Source organism: Salmo salar, chromosome ssa22 (genome assembly GCF_905237065.1).
Source record: "Salmo salar chromosome ssa22, Ssal_v3.1, whole genome shotgun sequence".
In the NCBI taxonomy this organism is placed as follows: domain Eukaryota; kingdom Metazoa; phylum Chordata; class Actinopteri; order Salmoniformes; family Salmonidae; genus Salmo; species Salmo salar.
Window position 1 is genome coordinate 12,753,210 of NC_059463.1, and position 17,793 is coordinate 12,771,002.

Here is a 17,793-nt window from a genome sequence, read left to right on the forward strand (position 1 = left end):
ATAGTGATTCAACCAGGAGCCCAGAACAGATCAAAATGAGGCTTAGCTCATTCTCTCAAGTCTCCGATACTGGATATTGATTGAAATATATATATATCTATATCATTATTATAGGTGTAGTTGCAGCCAAATTTATTGGCACCCTTGCACTTTTCATAAATAATTCCCTACTTCATCTAAGAAGTGAAATATTTTTTAAAGGTGTTATTTGATTTTCAACATTGCAGAACTTAAGTTTACAATTTTAATTGATGAATTAAATAAAAATGGCATTGACAAAATGAATAGCACCCCAGAGCTAGTACTTGGTTACACAGCCTTCGGCAATGATGACTGCCACAAATACTTATTGTAGTCATTGTTGGACACGATCTGACTTCAACCGCTTTAAATGCATAATCCACTTAGTAGTAGTAGTAATACCTTGTTATTGGTTAGCATGTTGGAGCTGGAGAGTGTTATTACAGTGGCAAGGGGAAGTACAGAAAGTCTCTCTATGTCCAAATATGTTATTGCTGTATATTAATATTTCTAAGGAAGTAGGTAGAGCCACAGTTGAGTCTCAGTTCCTGGTAAGGTCAGGCTAGTTTCTGTGGAACTAGGGCAGGGAGAGATGTAGAGTTCAACATCGAGGTGAGCACAACAGTTGAAGAGAGAAGAAACCTCTGGGAGGGGGGCCCATCCCAACAATAGTCCAACAGTAGTCTTATCTCACCTCCCTGCCCACGAAAATTCTGGACTCAGGAGGAGGAACAGACTCAGTTGTTGCCCAGCAACAGAGACTGATTGTTTATACTAGACATACTTTTAGTCATGTAGTGTATGTGGTAGAGGTCGACCAATTATGATTTTTCAACGCCGATACCGATTATTGGAGGACCAAAAAAGCCGATACCGATTAATCAGCCGATTTTATATTTAAAAAAATTCCTTTTTATTTATTTGTAAGATTGACATTACAACAATACTGAATGAACACTTATTTTAACTTAATATAATACATAAATACTATCAATTTAGCCTCAAATAATGAAACATGTTCAATTTGGTTTAAATAATGCAAAAACAAAGTGTTGGAGAAGAAAGTAAAAGTGCAATATGTGCCATGTAAAAAAGCTAACGTTTAAGTTCCTTGCTCAGAACATGAGAACATATGAAAGCTGGTGGTTCCTTTTAACATGAGTCTTCAATATTCCCAAGTAAGAAGTTTTAGGTTGTAGTTATTATAGGAATTATAGGACTATTTCTCTCTATACGATTTGTATTTCATATCCCTTTGACTATTGGAGACACTTTAGTATTGCCAGTGTAACAGTATAGCTTCCGTCCCTCTCCTCGCTCCTACCTGGGCTCAAACCAGGAACACATCGACAACAGCCACCCTCGAAGCAGCGTTACCCATGCAGAGCAAGGGGAACAACTACTCCAAGTCTCAGAGCGAGTGACGTTTGAAACGCTATTAGTGCACACCCGGCTAACTAGCTAGCCATTTCACATCGGTTACACCAGCCTAATCTTGGGAGTTGATAGGCTTGAAGTCATAAACAGCGCAATGCTTGAAGAATTGCGAAGGGCTGCTGGCAAAATGCAGGAAAGTGCTGTTTGAATGAATGCTTACGAGCATGCTGGTGCCTACCACCGCTCAGTCAGACTGCTCTATCAAATATCAAATCATTGACTTAATTATAATATAATAAACACACAGAAATACGAGCCTTAGGTCATTAATATGGTCGAAATCCGGAAACTATCATCTCAAAAACAAAAGGTTTATTTTTTCAGTGAAATATGGAACGTTCCGTATTTGTGCAGAGGTGACACATTTTCCCTAGTTAAAATAAATTCATGTTAGCAGGCAATATTAACTAAATATGCAGGTTTAAAAATATATACTTGTGTATTGATTTTAAGAAAGACATTGATATTTATGGTTAGGTACACGTTGGAGCAACGACAGTCCTTTTTTGCGAATGCGCACCGCATCGATTATATGCAACGCAGGACAGGCTAGATAAACTAGTAATATCATCAACCATGTGTAGTTAACTAGTGATTATGATTGATTGTTTTTTATAAGATAAGTTTAATGCTAGCTAGCAACTTACCTTGGCTTCTTACTGCATTCGCGTAACAGGCAGGCTCCTCGCGGAGTGCAATGTAAAGCAGGTGGTTAGAGCGTGGGACTAGTTAACCGTAAGGTTGCAAGATTGAATCCCCGAGCTGACAAGGTAAAAATCTGTCGTTCTGCCCCTGAACAAGGCAGTTAACCCACCGTTCCTAGGCCGTCATTGAAAATAAGAATGTGTTCTTAACTGACTTGCCTAGTTAAAAAATATAATAAAAACATATATATATAAAAAATAAAAAAAATAGGCAAATCGGTGGCCAAAAATACCGATTACCGCTTGTTATGAAAACTTGAAATCGGCCCTAATTAAATCGGCCATTCCTATTAATCGGTCGACCTCTAGTATGTGGACACCTGCTCGTCGAACATCTCATTCCAAAATCATGGGCATTAATAAGGAGTTGGCCATCTAGAATGTTATTTTATGCAGTAGCGTTAAGATTTCCCTTCACTGGAACTTAGGGCCCTAGCCCGAACCATGAAAAACATCCCCAGACCATTATTCCTCCTCCATCAAACTTTACAGTTGGCACTATGCATTCGGGCAGGTTCTTTTTAATTATTTTTATTTTTATTAAATGCTTTTATTTAACCTTTTATTTAACTAGGCAAGTCCGTTAAGAACAATTTCTTATTTACAATGACGGCCTACCCCGGCCAAACCCGGACGATGCTGGGCCAATTGTGCGCCGCCCTATGGGTAGCGTTCTCCTGGCATCCACCAAAACCAGATTCATCCGTCGGACTGCCAGATGGTGAAGCGCGATTCATCATTCCAGAGCCTTTGGTGTCCGACTGGATTTGTACCAGAACTTAGAACCTAACACTATCAATGAGCTTGCTGCACCTTTGTACTGGCAATATGGCCCACTGTTCAGCACCAAACGGATCTAATTCTGCTGTTTTCAGCTCTCACCATAGGTTTTGGATGTGATTTAGATCTGGACTCATCACTGGCCACTCCAGAACAGTCCAGTGTTTCTTCTTGAATCATTCCAGGGTGCTTTTTACACCGTTTTTGGACACTGGGTTGAACATTGCACTCAATCTGCTGATTTCATGATGTCTTGCACACATTCAAGGTAGCAAAGCAACCACACAGTGTCTTGTTTTGCACGCTTTGTACAAAATAATAAAATACAGTTCTACAGGATATTTCTTAACGTAGCTCTTTATTAGCTAGCTACAACTTGCATGTTCACGTATCTCCAACCATGATCAACTGACCATGACCTAACCATCTGGATGGTCTTAACCAATCATAGCACAGTACGATACGGCGGTAAAATGCATCCAATTATAATTCTGTATGTTTACACATATATTACATCCCCCAATTTTTAAAACCAAAGAAAATGTTTACGTATTCTAAGTGTTTCTTTTGAAAACATGCGCTGCAGTTTGAACTCAATGTAAGTAACCATTTATATTGCATACTACACCAACTGAATCAACATAGACTCTGAAACAATGATCCAGCATACTGTTACTTTTCGAACAAGGGATTCTCAGCAACTCAGCTTCACTGTAGAAATGACATCTTAACATTTCAAACAAATACAATATCAAAGCATTTCAAGTGAACTTTCAATAACAAGTTTACAGTCTGGAACTCTTTTAGGGCAGCGATCCGCCTACACCCTTTGACATTTCACAGGTCTAGGACAGCTCTGGGCTTGACCTCTCTTCCTGACCTTGTGTGATATGATGCTGAGCATTCTTCTGTGTCAGTCAACAGTTCTTGTGGTATTGCAGGTAAGTATGGTGTATGTTGTGCTGTGTGTGTGTTTAGTCCATCTCGTTCTCTTTCAGGGGAACAGTTCATCTCAACAGTGTGTTGTTCTTTTGTGTTCAGTAGGTGACAACGATTGCGGCGGTAAACCGCTTCTTCTGCGGTGCGGACGTGATATGAACGTTCAGTGTCAGCTGGCTGGATGACGACTGCTGGCTTCGAGGCCATGCTCCTGGATTCTAACTGACTCTCCATCGATCAGTGGTGGCAGTGGTCTAGCTGACCTGTCGTTGTATCGCTTTTGTTGTTGTTGTCTCTGTGCACATTTTTCATGCATTTCCTTGTAGCTGACGACCTCAGGTTGCAGCTGCTGGTTGGTGCTGGGAAGGATTGAGTGAAGTCTGCGGCTCATCAACAGCTGGGCTGGTGATTTGAAGTTGTCAACTGGAGTGTTGCGGTATTCAAGGAGACTGAGGTAGGGGTCTCTTGTCTGCTTTTGCTTTGTCCATGAGTGATTTAGCAATCTGCACAGATTTTTCAGCAAGGCCATTACTTTGAGGGTAATGTGGGCTTGTGGTGACGTGTAAACTCCCATGCTTTTCTGAAGGATTCAAACTCATTTGATTTGTAACAGGGCCCATTGTCAAATATTAAAGTCTCTACAATGCCATGCCTGGCAAAGGCTGCTTTCAGCTTGTGTATCACAGCTGCAGATGTGGTGCTGTGAAGCTTGTCGAGTTCGAAGTATCTGCTGTAGTAGTCCACTGTTACGATGTAGTCCTCGTTGTTACAGGTGAACAGATCGGTTGCCACGACCTGCCAGGGTCGGTCTGGGATACAGTGAGGTAACATTGGCTCTTTGGTGTTTGAGGGGCGCCGTTGAAGACATATGTTTGCACATTCCGGGCCAAAACAAAATGTCCCGTGCTCTCTGTTTGCACTTTTCCATGCCCATGTGTCCAGCATGGATCTTTGTCAAAATCTCTCCTCTGAGACTGGTAGGAATAATGATTTTCTCTCCTTTGAAAATGATTCCGTTGTTCTGTGATAGTTCATCACGATTGTTCCAGAATTCTGAGACGCTCTGAGGGCATTTTCTCCTCTCCTCAGGCCATCCATCCTGTATGACTTTCCTCAGCTGTGCGAGTTGTGAGTCCTTGTCTGTTTCTGCTTGGATCTCCTTCAGTTTTGTGTCACTAACTGGTAAGTTGCTGTACACAGTGTGCACTTGCATGTCCATGCCCTCACTGAGGCTGCTGTCCTTGTAGGTAAGAAACTTCCTGGAGAGTGTGACTGCGACAGGGATGTCTTTGCCTGGACGGTGAGTGATTGTGAAGTCGTATTTTTGTAGTTGAAAGATCATTCTCTGTAGCCTTGGCGGGGCTGCGGCTAGTGGTTTCCTCATGATTGACTCAAGGGGCTTGTGGTCGGATTCCACAATGACTTGTCGTCCATATACGTACTGATGGAAACGTTTACATCCGAACAGAATGGCGTAGAGCTCCTTTTCGATTTGAGCGTAGTTGATTTCACAGTCTGTGAGAGATTTGGAAGCGTAGCCGATGGGCTTTCCTTCTTGCAGTAGCACTGCACCTAGTCCATACTTCGACGCGTCCACTTGGAGTCTGAGCTCTTTGTTGGGGTCGTAGTAGGCAAGGATTGGTCCTGGTTCTCTCGTGATCAAGTCTTTCACATTCTGGAAAGCAATGTTGTGTTCTTTGTGCCAGAGAAACTCACTGGACTGCTTTAGCAGTTGACGCAGGGGTGCATTAGCATTGGAGAGGCTGGGTGCGAACTTGGCTAAGTAGTTGACCATGCCAAGCACTGTTTCATCTCTGCACGGTTTTTTGGTGGCTCCATTTCTTTTATGGCTGAGATCTTCTGTGGATCTGGCTTGATTCCAGTAGCTGTGAGAAGATGTCCGAAGTAGCTGACCTCTGTAGGGCCGACTGTGCTCTTCTCGGCGTTGAGCCGGACTCCTCACTCGCGGGACCTTTGCAACATCGTGCGGAGGTTTCGGTCGTGCTCCTCTTTGGTTCGACCATAGACAAGGATGTCGTCCACAATTGCCACAACTCCGTCGAGGCCTTTCGTACATTTCGTCGATCTTTCGCTGAAACTCGTCTTGGGCTGAGATAATCCCAAAAGGCAGGCGACGGAACCTGTAGCGTCCAAACGGTGTGTTGAATGTTGTGAGCTTAGATGACTCTTCTGTGAGCTTGATAGCCCAGTAGCCTGATCTAGCGTCCATGACACTGAAGTAGTGTGCTCCCGCTAGCTTGTGCGTGATACCATCTAGCGTCGGTAAAGGGTAATGGGGCCGTTTGATAGCCTTGTTCAAGTCTCTTGGGTCGAGGCATACTCGGAGCTTGCCTGTGCGTGGTTTCTCCACCACCACTAACGCGTTTACCCAGTCAGTCGGTTCTGTAACCTTGGTGACTATGTCAGATTGCTCCATGCTCTCCAACTCTTTCTTCAGACGAGCACGGAGAGCAAGGGGAATCTTTCTCGGTGGGTAGACCACAGGGGTTGCGTCTGGGAATAATCCTATTCCTGTAAAAACATCAGCAAACTCCTCTAGTACATTTTCTGTCTCTACTGGTGCTGTCACTGATAAAACTAGCTTGATGAGGTCCATGTCTAAACATGCTTTAAGACCTAGCACTGCAGGTGCTCTAGTGTCAACAACGTCCAACATCATGTCACTTTCCTTGTATTTGCATTTGAAAGTGCATGTGCCTTTTACTGGGAGCTGTTCACCACCATAACCAGTCAGTCTGCGCATGGTGGGCTGTAGCTCGCACTCAGATCTCAAGCTGCGGTACTTATTCAGAGGAATAATGTTTACTTGTGCACCAGTGTCTAGTTTGAACTTTAGCTCTGTGCCTTGTGTTCCTATCTCAAATGTCAGCAAAGGCTCGCTCTGTCTCTGATATTTGACATTTCTGTGTCACTGAATCAATAAACAGTTCATCGATTGACATTTCATCTTCACTAACTGCGTGTACTGTTTTTCTACGGTAAGCTCTGCACACTTTTGCAAAGTGATTCCATTTACCACATTTAGTACACCGTTTGCCTTTAGCTAGGCAATTTCCTTGTTCGCCAATGCACTTTGTATCCACATGTTTTGAGTCTGTGTCGCTCTGTTTTAGAGTTATGTCTCTCTCCGTTCTGAAACGCGCTCTCTGGGCACCGGAGGTGATGTCTGCCTGACCGCGTGCACTGCTTGTTCACGTGATGCGCTCGTGTTGCCGCGCGAAATGCTTTTCATCTGAGCCTGTGCTAGCTCGTGACATCTGGCTATGTCGATAGCTTTGTCCAGCGTTAGCTCAGACCCAACATTCAAATGTTTCTCTCTCACTCGCGGTGAGTGTATTCCAAATACAATACGGTCCCTGACCATCTCATCCTTGTTTGCATAATTACAGTCTTTCACAAGCAGACGCAGTTCAGTCACAAACTGTTCAAAAGACTCGCTAAGCTCCCTGCACTTTCTCGTGGAATTTGGACCTAGCGAAAATCGTATTGGTCTTCGGCACAACATATGCTTCAAAACGATCGTAGTATGTTTTCAGGACCTTTGATTCAGCCTCGGTAAGTGTCCATGTGTTGTGAATGGCTCTTCCTCTTTCCTTCAGAGGATCCGTGAACATCAGCTCCACATGCTGTTTGTACTTACGCCATGCATCGGGTAAGTTTGTAGACTCCCAGTCCATTCGAGGTGAAGGAACTCCAGAAAAATCCATCTTTTAAGACCTTTTACTCTGACACCATGTCTTGTTTTGCACGCTTTGTACAAAATAATAAAACGCAGTACTACAGGATATTTCTTAACGTAGCTCTTTAGTAGCTTGCTACAACTGGCATGTTCACCTATCTCCAACCATGATCAACTGACCATGACCTAACCCTCTGGGTGGTCTTAACCAATCATAGCACAGTACGATATGGCGGTAAAATGCATCCAATTATAATTCAGTATGTTTACACATATGAATATTACACACAGCATTATAAAACTTACCCCATAATTGATTGTAGGAAGGTTGTTATTTTCTTTGAACGGTTCATTTGGTCGTTGGTAAACATATGAAGACCTCAGTGCTGAAGGAGTCAAAAGAAACTCACAGGGCACAGATGTCTGTTCAATGTCTAGTTTTAATTGACATTTGGTTGTTGTCAACCAATGTGAATTCAAAGTGATATCAACCAAAAATGTCACCATTTCATTGGATTTAGGTTAAAAGTTGGGTGATAAAAAGACGAAATGACCTTATGTTGATGACTTTTTGCAAATCCAGTCATTTTACCATGTTGATTCAACATCATCACGTCTATTTTTGGGGGGAGTTGAAATGACGTGGAAACCAAGTTGATTCAACCAGTTTTTGCCCAGTGGGAAGCCTGATTTTAACTTCTCAAAAACCCACCTAAAGAAGCCTACATCCTGGAGAAAATATTCTGTGGACCAATGAAACTAAATCAGAGCTCTTTGGCAATTCAGATCAGCGTTGTGTTTACTGATGATCAAATGAAGCATTCAATGAAAAGAACACCCTCCCTACAATCAAAGATGGGGGAGGTTTGTTAATGCTGTGGGGTTGCTTTGCTACCTCTGGAACTGGGGGCCTTGAACATGTGCAAGGCATCATGAAATCAAAAGATTATCAGGTGTTTTGTTCAACCCAGTGTCCAAAAACGGGGTCTCCATTGAAGTTTGTGGGTCTTCCTGCAGGACAACAACCTCAATTACACATCAAAAAACACTCAGGAAGGGTTAAGAAGAGATGCTGGACTGTTCTGGAGTGGCCTGCGAAAAGACCAGACCTGAACCACATCCAAAATCTATGGTGAGATCTGAAAGGGAACCCCTTATATATTGAAGAACTACAGCATTTTGCTGCTGGAAAATGGTGCAAATTGTTAGTACAAAGGTGCAGCAAGCTCATTGATGACAACAATAAGTATTTGTTATTTTGGCCAAAGGCTGTGCAACCAAGTACTAGCTCCAGGGTGCCAATCATTTTGTCAATTTTCTAAATTCAAATCATAAAATGAAGTTTACAAAAATAAAATTGGTTTTGTAATGTTATATCCAATAACAAGGTGTGGTGGCCAAACGTTTTTATTGAAGAAATAGTGAATTATCTAAGAAAAGTGCAAGGGTGCAAATATATTTGGCTGTAACTGTAAATGCATTATGTACATTTATACAACGGGTGGTTCTAATCCTGATTGGTTAAATCTATGACGTTAAAATGTATATTTACTCTGTTCCATCTGAATGTACATACACACTTTTGAAAGAGAGAGAGTGCGTCTGTAGCACTGACACACTGTGAAGTTCAGGAGCTGATGAAACGATGAGGAAATGTCTTAGCTGCAACTTCTGCCACAGGGCAGTTTGATTCAATCAAGAATTTAGTGATTCTGTTCATTTCCTTGCTAGTTGAACAGAATATCAGTAAGGTGTCATACATGACATTCAAATGAATGGACAATTCAAAAAGCTTATAAGGAATATGAGTCCCAGGCATGAAGTAAGGTGTTACATGCATTGGGGAAATGCAGCCCTCATTTCACAATATGCCAACTCCCAAACACGATGCTAATGTAGAAATGCACAACACGGCTATCAGGGATTCCATTAACATACGCTTAATCTGTGTCTGGTTAATTCTCAGTACACATATCTAAGAGTGCACAAATCCAGGTGATATAAAGAAATCACCTTTGAGAAACTGTATGAAATGATTCTCTTTCGTATGTTGAAGTCATCCCATTCTGTATGGACGATATACATTGTGGCCGAAAAAGAGCGCTGCCGCTTTAATGGCACCCGAAAAATGTATGAATAGTGGAATATTACGCAATATTAGTGTTTGTGAATATGCTACATTGAATTTATATTATTTGTGGATTTATTTGTTATTTTCTTATTTCTGAAGCACATCATTTGTGTTGAGAAAAGGGTTTGTGTTGGTTTTATATAAATACATATTTGAATTGACAAATCACCTGCTACGTTCCCGTATTTTCGGTTGTTGTTACTATAAATCCTCTGTGGTCACCTCGAAGGCAGAATCACTCCCACGCAAAACATCTCAAACAACCATTACCGCTGTATAAGACCTGAATATGCCCTTCAGGCGCTACATTTACAAAAAAACTTATGTTCAAAATGCTCCTTTGTTCAAACCGTGAGCGTGCAGATATCACTCAACAAAATATCATTGTGACGAGAGTTCCCGCTCGTCATCTTTCTCAAGGTCACTCTGTATTAATTTACTTTCTGATCTAAAGTGTATGTGGTCTACTCAGTGTCTATGGCATTTCATTTGATAGAGTGAACGCTCGCTCTCCAGCTCATTCAGTCACTACAGTTATGGTACCAGTGAGAGAACAGCCCTACTTACCATCAGCTCACTGTTCTTAGAAGGACAGCGAAGCCAAAAGCTCACACTACACCCATAGCTGAACCACATGTACCTGCATTAAATTGTGAGGGTTTCATAAAGATCTCCCCATGGCAAAAAAAAAATCCCTTTTTATTTGAATGTACAAATTCTCCTGAGTTGAAGTTAGATTGTTTGCTCCTTCACAGGAGTGTAAGAGGAGAACTAAATACTGTAGAGGAGAAGTACTGAGATCTGGTCCTGGGGTGATTGACTGACGGTTGTTAGCTGCTCTGCTCTGTTGCCAGGTCCACAGCTCCTCTGTAATAATGATGCAACTAGACTCAATCGGCCCTGAATTAGCATGTACAATGGAGCATGAGGTAATGTCACACTACAAGCGTAACCTTTCCTCCAACAACAGCACCGACATCAAATAGCTGGCAAACCGCTGCGTCTTACTTCCGATGTTCACTTTATACAATGGTTTCATAAAAAAATGAGTGGGCTGGCTTTTTTTTTTTAGAAGGCATTCTCCAATCTCCAGGCATCCTCGCAGACAGCAGACAGAGAGACAGTGAGTGAGGGATCAGCCCTGCATACACCACAATAAGGCCCTGCCCCGCAGTGAGGTTGTCCTGTGTTCAGACAGTGTGATCCATCACAGGGTTACTCTCAGCTTTTTATTAATCTAGTTGAGAAATGCCTCAGCATGAGAAGGGGAGGAACAAAGGGAGTACATCGTCTCTGGCTTTTCAGAGGCACTTTCACAGGGCTGGGATTTGGCACAACTCGGCTGAAATATGCACCTTGACACAGAATGTACACCGGCAAGCACTGCCTGATCTCACGCTGTACAATTCTGATAGATTCGAGCTGCGCTCTAGTAATGAGTTCTGTTAAACATTGTCTGAGAAAGCATTTCACTTGCATTATGTCAAAGGACTGAGCCCCAACAAATCCATTAGTACTAGTATGTTAATCAGTGTTTCTAAAAGAAAGTCAAACAGGCATGTTGGTTTTACCCATCTTTAATTGTACATTAAAACATTTCTCAGGAACCTCAGGCAACAAGCACACCAGTGTGTGTTCGCACAATGATGGTTGCACAGCCACCAACATCCCGACACAATCATTAAAAGTGGTATTATAATCATCACCACTATCACCACCACCACCACCACCACCACCAATACCAGTTACCCACCACCACCCCATAATAATAATAATCTTTCTACTTCTTATCCATATCACCGGACAGCAGTCTTGCTTTTATTAGACCCCACAGGGATCTGCATCATACTGCACATAGTCATCAGAACACACCAACAACGCATCCATCAAAGCAGGGCACTGCCCCAGTTCTTTAAAGTGGACAACACGGACACGACACACACAGAAGGATGCAAGAGCAGGAATATAGGGGGATCTTTTATCACTGCACCTCACAGACAAGAGGCCAGAACATACAGTGCCTTCAGAAAAGTATTCACACCCCTTGACTTTTTCCAAATGTTACAGCCTGAATTTAAAAATGTATTAAATTAAGATTTTTCAAAGTGAAATTATGTTTTTAGACATTTCTCCAAATTAATTACAACTGAAAAGCCTTGAGTCAATAAGTATTCAACCGCTTTGTTATGGCAAGCCTAAATAAGTTCAGGAGTAGAAATCGGCTTAACAAGTCACATAAGTTGCATGGTCACTCTGTGTGCAATAATAGTGTTTAACATGATTTTTAAATGACTACCTCATCTCTGTACCTCACAAATATTTGTAAGGTCCCTCAGTTGAGCAGTGAATTTCAAACAGTTTCACTCAAAGACCAGGGAGGTTTTCCAAACGCCTCGCAAAGGGCACCTATTGCTAGATTGGTAAAAAAAAAAAGCAGACATTGAATATCCCTTTGAGCATGGTGAAGTAAGTTATTAATTCACTTTGGATGGTGTACCAATACACCCAGTCACTACAAAGATGCATGCGTCCTTCCTAACTCAGCTGCCGGAGTGGAAAACAATTACAGAGTTTAATGGCCGTGAAAGGAGAAAACTGAGGATGGATAAACAACAATTACTCCACAATACTAACATAATTGACTGAGTGAAAAGAGGGAAGTCTGTACAGAATAAAAATATTCAAACTAGCTTCCTGTTTGCAACAAGGCACTAAAGTAATACTGCAAAAAATGTGGTAAAGCAATACAATTATTGCAATGAATACAGGCTGTATCATATCCGGTCGTGATTGGGAGTCCCATTGGGCAGCGCACAATTGGCCCAGCGTCGTCCAGGTTTGGCCAGGATAGGCCATCATTGTAAATAGGAATTTGTTCTTAACTGCCTTGCCTAGTTAAATAAAATATATATTTATTTATTTACACACACACATACATACACACACACACACACACATTACAAACACATATACACACACGTTTGGGGAAAATACTCTCCATATTTTAAAGCATAGTGGTGGCTGCCTCATGTTATGGGTATGCTTGTAATCGTTAAGGACTGAGGAGGTTTTCAGGATAAAAAAAGAAATGGAATGGAGCTAAGTACAGGCAAATCCTTGAGGAAAACCTGTCTCAATCTGCTTTCCACCAGACACTGGGAGATTCATTCACTTTTCAGCAGGGCAATAACTTAAAACACAAGGCCAAATGGAGTTGCTTACCAAGAAGATAGTGACTGTGCCGAGTTACAGTTTTGACTTAAATCTACTGGAAAATCTATGTCAAGACCTACAAATGGTTGTCTAGCAATGATCAACAACCAATTTGACAGAGCTTGAATAATTTTTTTTAATAATAAAATGGGCAAATGTTGCACAACCTAGGGGTGGAAAGCTCTTCTGGACTTACCTAAAAAGGTCGCAGCCAAAGGTGCTTCTACATACAGTTGAAGTCGGAAGTTTACATACACATAGGTTAGTCATTCAAAATCATTTTTCAACTACTCCACAAATTTCTTCTTAAGAAACTTTAGTTTTGGCAAGTCGGTTAGGACATCTAATTTGTGCATGACAAGTAATTTTTCCAACAATTGTTTACAGACAGATTATTTCACTTATAATTCACTGTATCACAATTCCAGTGGGTCAGAAGTTTACATACACTAAGTTGACTGTGCCTTTAAAAAAGCTTGGAAAATTCCAGAAAATTATGTAATGGCTTTAGAAGCTTCTGATAGGCTAATTGACGTCATTTGAGTCAATTGGAGGTGTACCTGTGGATGTATTTCAAGGCCTACCTTCCAACGCAGTGCCTCTTTGCTTGACATCATGGGAAAATAATTCAGCCAAGACCTCAGAAAAAAAATTGTAGACCTACACAAGTCTGGTTCATCCTTGGGAGCAATTTCCAAATGTTTGAAGGTACCACATTCACCTGTACAAACAATAGTGCGCAAGTATAAACACCATGGGACCACTCAGCCATCATACAGCTCAGGAAGGAGACGCGTTCTGTCTCCTAGAGATGAACGTGCTTTGGTGCGAAAAGCGCAAATCAATCCCAGAACAACTGCAAAGGACCTTGTGAAGATGCTGGAGGAAACAGGTACAAAAGTATCTATATCCACAGTAAAACGAGTCCTATATCGACAAAACCTGAAAGGCCACTCAGCAATGAAAAGGCCGCTGCTCCAAAACCGCCATAAAAAGCCAGACTACGGTTTGCAACTGCACATGGGGACAAAGATTGTATTTTTTGGAGAAATGTCCTCTGGTCTGATGAAATAAAAATAGAACTGTTTAGCCATAATGACCATTGTTATGTTTGTAGGAAAAAGGAGGATGCTTGCAAGCCGAAGAACACCGTCCCAACCGTGAAGCACGGGGGTGGTAGCATCATGTTGTGGGGGTGCTTTGCTGCAGGAGGGACTGGTGTACTTCACAAAATAGATGGCATCATGATGATGGAAAATTACATGGATATATTGAAGCAACATCAAGACATCAGTCACGAAGTTAAAGCTTGGTCACAAATGGGTCTTCCAAATGGACATTGATCCCAAGCATACTTCCAAAGTTGTGGCAAAATGGCTTAAGGACAACAAAGTCAAGGTATTGGAGTGGCCATCACAAAGCCCTGACCTCAATCCTATATAAAATTTGTGGGCAGAACTGAAAAAGTGTGTGCGAGCATTTGCTCTGTTAGGAGGAATGGGCCAAATGTATTGTGGGAAGTTTGTGGAAGGCTACCCGAAACGTTAAATTTAAACAATTTAAAGGCAATGCTACCAAATACTAATTGAGTATATGTAAACTTCTGACCCACTGGGAATGTGAATAAATACATGCTGAAATTAATATATCATTCTCTCTGACATTTCACATTCTTGAAATAAAGTGGTGATCCTAACTGACCTAAGACAGGGAATTTTTACTAGGATTAAATGTCAGGAATTGTGAAAAACTGAGTTTAAAGGTATTTGGCTAAGGTGTATGTAAACTTCCGACTTCAACTGTAGTTGACTCGGGTGTAAATATTTACGTAAATGAGATATCTGTATTTCATTTTCATTAAATTTGCAAACATTTCTAAAAACATTTTCACTTTGTCATTATGGAGTATTGTGTGTAGATGGGTGAGAGGGAAAACTTTAATTTTTTTTTAATTCAGGCTTAATTCCACATTTTGTATGAATACTTTCTGAAGGCACTGTATATATCCCACCAACATGAACACACACTAACATACAGACAGTCCGCCCCCTGGCTCTCTCAATGCTGGACTTGGCTAAGGGACAAGAGCTCTCGTCTTAAACCAGGGAATAACAAGAGCTCTTGGGGCATATGGGGCAGAGGAGCCAACACATACCTGGGCCTCAGAGAATATATATATTGGTGTATTATGTTTACACTGCAACAGCCTTATGGAACTAAATGTAACATTGCCAACAAGATGCCAACAGTCCAGGCCAAGGCAGTATAATAATGTACTGTAATATTGCTTTCTTTGGCCATTTTCATATCCTTAATGTTATTAAATTACACTGAACAAAAATATATACGCAACATGTGAAGTGTTGGTCCCATGTTCCATGAGCTGAAATAAAAGATCCCAGAAATGTTCTATACCTACAAAAAGCTTATTTCTCTCAAATGTTGTGCACAAATATGTTTACATCCCTGTTAGTGAGCATTTCTCCTTTGCCAAGATAATCCTCCCATTTGACAGGTGTGGCATATTAAGAAGATTATTAAACAGCATGATCATTACAGAGGTGCACCTTGTGCTGGGGACAATAAAAGGTCACTCTAAAGTGTGCAGTTGTGTCGCACAACATCATCTCACAGATGTCTCAAGTTTTTAGGGAGCGTGCAATTGGCATGCTGACTGTAGGAGCTGTTGCACAGAGAATTTGGCAGTATGTCTAACAACCCCACACCACGTGTATGGCGTCGTGTGGGCGAGCGGTTTGCTGATGTCAACATTGTGAACATGGTGGCGGTGGGGTTATGGTATGGGCAGGCATAAGCTACGGACAACGGACACAATTGCATTTTATCGATGGCAATTTGAATGCACAAATATACTGTGACGAGATCCTGAGACCCATTTTTTTAAGGTATCTGTGACCAACAGATGCATATCTGTATTCCCAGTCATGTGAAATCCATAGATTAGGGCCTAATTAATGTATTTCAATTGACTGATTTCCTCATATGAACTGTAACTCCGTTAAAAAAAAAAAAAAAATCAATGAAATTGTTGCATTTGGTGAACAAAGAGACAGAATGATTAAAGACCTTCCAGAGCTCATTAATTCCAGCGTCATGCTGCTCGAGTTGTCAGTGGTCTCTGCCCCATAGGCTAACTGTAATTCAGCAGATGTCAAGATTCATTTATTCTGATTAACCTCTGACACCTACGACGTCGAGGGAGGAAGGAGGCAGGGAGATGGAATCCACAGGTTTGTGTGTCAATGACATTTGATCTAAGTTTCAATGGAGGTTTCAGAAAACAGCAGGGCTCTTCTACTGCAGCAACAAAAGTTGTTAATGATATTTTTGATGCCACAGACGAGAAACGGCACCGTCTCCCTTTTCATCGAGCTGTCAAAAAAAGGCATTCGACGCCGTTGATCATGGCGCGTTGCAAAGACTTGGATAGGATCATCTGATTGGGCAGTCTCATGGTTCAAAGGGTAACTATCACATAGAACTCAGTCTGCTCAGTTTGATGTCATGTCATCAATTGTCCTAACTAAGCTCTGTCAGTTGAAGTTGCTTTTAAATGATAAGACAAACGTTATGGGTTTTACACATAAAAACATCACCTCATCCACGTACAGTCAGAGTAGCATCTTCCAAGTACTTGGGTTTCAAAACACCACATCGAATGTGTTAGGCTCAAGTTGGGTTTTTCTTTTGACATGAGGAAGAGGCTATTTTTCGTGGCTGTAATTAATGATGGTGATATTTTGTACATGTACGCCCCTGTAACTACATTGTCCAGCAGACAAATTAGGGGGGGGAGAAGTATGCCAGTTCACTGCCCCTTTCACTTGGGACGAGCTTCAAAAGAGGTCCTGAAATGACAGGAGCTCGTCCCTTTAAATGAGATTAAAACTAGGTTAAACACTATGATGGGAAATTATGTGGGGGGGGGGGTTGCGGTCAATGTTTCGACCCCTAGTTGCACCACACTTTCCCAAATCATCTTATTGTTCAATGTGTAAATGTATGTTGTTGTTTCTTTCCAACTGTAGTGCTTTGTGTTGTATTTTGTAAACGTGTCTGCAACTTTGTGTACTGCCATTTTGGCCAGATCTCTCTTGTAAAAGAGAATGTTCATCTCAAAACGAGACTAACCTGCTAAAAATAAAAGTACAAAAAAAAGATGTAACATAGGTACATGCCAGGTAGAGTTGAGCTCTCATGCTGGAGTGGAAGAACCCAACAGAAACCACCCGGTGGGGAGAGAGGTTCCCACTCGCACAGCGACACATTTTCATGCCACACACGACCTCTCCAAGCACCCCCAACGTCGCTCGCAGGAGGGTGGGTGTGCTGAGAGAGGAGAACAGAGACGGAGAGGTGTAGGGAAAAGAGGGACTTTCCATCAGTAAAGTGTACAGGTACACGGGAGGACATGGAACGGCACTCACTGCCACACCGATAGGCTTTCACTCACGAGCTCTCACAAACTGCTAACTGTGCCAAAGAAAAAGGAGCAGAGCGTCGTCGGACACGTTCCACAAACAAGCCTAAAAAGAAAGGTGACCGCCAGTTTCAAAATGTCTGGCTGTTGAGAGAGACAGACCGAGCAGCCGTCTGTCAGTCAGTCTGGAGCCTAGTAAGGAGAGCATAGCCCTTGGGCCTGTGCAAGGTGGGCCTCAGTCACAGCACAGAGATCCTACTACTAAACCACGGTGCGATGACGTCATCTATGCAGACAGAGTAAAGCCCAGAGGGGCTTGGGTGGGGTGGGGGGTCTCTCTCTCCTTCCACCGCTGAAGAAGCTAACCGGGGCTCCAGCTGAAACCATGATGCCGCAGCAATGTCCACATAGTCCCTTCCTGGTGAGA